We start from the raw sequence: 2,500 nt of genomic DNA, 5'->3' as shown, positions 1-2,500 counted from the left end.
GAGGCAAAAACCATAGCTAGTAATGTGTCAAATGTACATTAGCACGTTACCGAGGATAAATAAAAAGTTGGAATTTAAAGAAAGACTTAAATATCCAAAAAGCGTTTTTCTTGGACTTTGGGCACTTTAGATCCTTAAAATCCGCTCACGACGCATCGGCAAAGTCCTTTGAAACTGTAGTCATCCTGACAACATTTACATTCCAATGTTTTCTTCGACCGCATTAAAAAAAACAACTCCTGTGAAAAAATAAGAAAAGAAACAAGAAACCCAGATTAAAGCGGTTATTAGCGATAGCCAGGTCCTACAGGAGTGCCTCGGAGCGTATTTCGTGCTGAGAAGTTGAGAGCGCTGGAATGACTCCACTCTCCACTCCCCTGTCATTCCTTGTCGGATGCACTCTCTCTCTCTCCCCCTCTCTCTCTCTCTCTCTCTCTCTCTCTCTCTCTCCAAACACACACACACACACACACACACACACACACACACACACACACACACACACACACCACACACACACACACACACACACACACACACACACACACACACACACACACGGGGCCCAGAGGAAAGCTCTGGAGCCATTGGTTGGTTCCCTCCATCATGTGCCAGTCTAGACACTTTGGCGGCTATGAGCCGCAGTGATTGTTGCGCAAACATGGTTTCAAGTTTCTTAACTCTTAAAGAAGCAACATTGACGCTACATCATTCTTTCTCTCCTTTAAAACTCAAAAATGTTCAAATATGAATTAATTAATATAATGTTAAAAGTATCTGGACACTCTATTTGATTTTAATAAAAATGTAAACTGAATAAAACTCCACGCTACTTGCAAAGGAAAAATATAAATAATACACGTGTAACAGTGACATATTTGCTTTTAATGTAAACCGGTTAATTTGAACCCTCTAAATTCGTAGAAAAATAGAAAAATCAGACATCCTATCAGATGTTATAAATAATTTCCTAATTTATATATGAAAAAATATACATAGAATTGGTGTAGTGTCAGATTTGGTAACTAGAGACAATCATTATTATAAAAGGCTATTTGTATGAAGTCAAATAGTTCAAATGGAGCTTTAGGAAACGACCCTCCCCATTCTTTGAAATCTCATAGAGCACCACTCCAAGGAAAGGAGCCTCCCCATTGGTCTAAAGGTGGGAGGGGGAGGGGTGGACTGTAATAATATAAACATCTACATTCCACTGTTGTATTAGCGGTGATTCAATGGCATCCTTGTGAGTTCCTGTATGTTCAATGAACAGAAAGCCTGGAACCCACAGACAGAGAAATAGAGAGAGAGAGAGAGAGAGAGAGAGAGAGAGAGGGAGAGAGAGGGAGAGAGGGAGAGGGAGAGAGAGAGAGAGAGGGAGAGGGAGAGGGAGAGGGAGAGAGAGAGAGAGAGGGAGAGAGAGAGAGAGAGAGAGAGAGAGGGAGAGACAGAGAGAGAGAGAAATAGAGAGAGAGAGAGGGAGAGAGAGAAATAGAGAGAGAGAGAGAGAGAGAGGGAGAGAGAGACAGAGAGACAGAGAGACAGAGAGACAGAGAGACAGAGAGAGAGACAGAGAAATAGAGAGAGAGAGAGGGAGAGAGAGAGAGGGAGAGAGAGAGAGGGAGAGAGAGAGAGGGAGAGAGAGAGAGAGAGAGAGGGAGAGAGACAGAGTTTCTCTCCACCAGTTCTCTCCAGAATCATTATTTTATTGATATTTGGGGGACGAAGGAGGTGATGTTCTAAAAGCAAACGTTACTCTTCTCACTCATAACTTAATGGTTTATTTTGTGTATGTCTGCATAACAGCTTTATAGATTTATTTTCGTTCCTCAGTGAAATCTTCAGACCAGTCGGTTCCATCGATCTATAACCAAAATTGTTGTTCTAGGAAATGTTAAATCCGATACCATCTTGCCAGAATTCATACTTTCTTTCTCTATTATACTCCATAGACCAAAGTGTATACTGCCATCTGTAAATCACCTTTTCTCTTTGAACAGAAGAAGACCTGGGCGGCCATCAGACTCAAAACAAACAGCAAACATCATTTCATTTACAAGCCCTCTCAAAAGTTTCAACGAGTGAATGGTGAGTGATCAAGTTCATGAAGCCCCCTGGCCCTGGCTTGTGCCAAAATAAGAGCGCGCACACGTTGATGAAGACAGATGTAGACTAGTATAGCGACTGAACACTCAGGGTATCCCCCTGCTGGCGTCGTGCCAGTCATGCCACCACGCGTCACTGTGCCGAATGTGACCCTCCACTTTGTGTCCGGTGGGTCCGCCCGGCGGCGTAATAAATGACAAATGGTGACAAATACCGGTTGGACTTTAAAATGGGACCTCCTGCGAGCCACAGGAAGACGGTGACTGTTTGCACCTCATATTAGGTATACGTGTGTGTGTGTGTGTGTGTGTGTGTGTGTGTGTGTGTGTGTGTGTGTGTGTGTGTGTGTGTGCGTGTGTGCGTGTGTGTTTGCGTGAATGATCGTGTCTGTGTG

At 43.3% G+C, this 2,500-nt stretch overlaps 1 protein-coding gene across 1 annotated transcript in view; it reads right to left on the bottom strand.

Annotated features, from left to right (window-relative positions):
* Positions 1 to 302, bottom strand: part of LOC311356772 (mothers against decapentaplegic homolog 6-like) — a 10,123-nt gene extending 9,821 nt beyond the window's left edge. Inside the window, 1 exon segment of the mRNA XM_084476627.1 lies at positions 1 to 302. This exon segment is cut by the window's left edge and continues 1,068 nt beyond it. The gene's annotated coding sequence lies outside the window, so the exon portion shown is untranslated.
* Between the last annotated feature and the right edge of the window lie 2,198 nt (positions 303 to 2,500).

This window comes from Micromesistius poutassou, assembly GCF_964030765.1.
Source record: "Micromesistius poutassou genome assembly, chromosome: 12".
Classification (NCBI taxonomy): domain Eukaryota; kingdom Metazoa; phylum Chordata; class Actinopteri; order Gadiformes; family Gadidae; genus Micromesistius; species Micromesistius poutassou.
The sequence above is the reverse complement of the archived record's forward strand: the minus strand, read 5'-3'. Positions and strand labels throughout refer to the sequence as shown.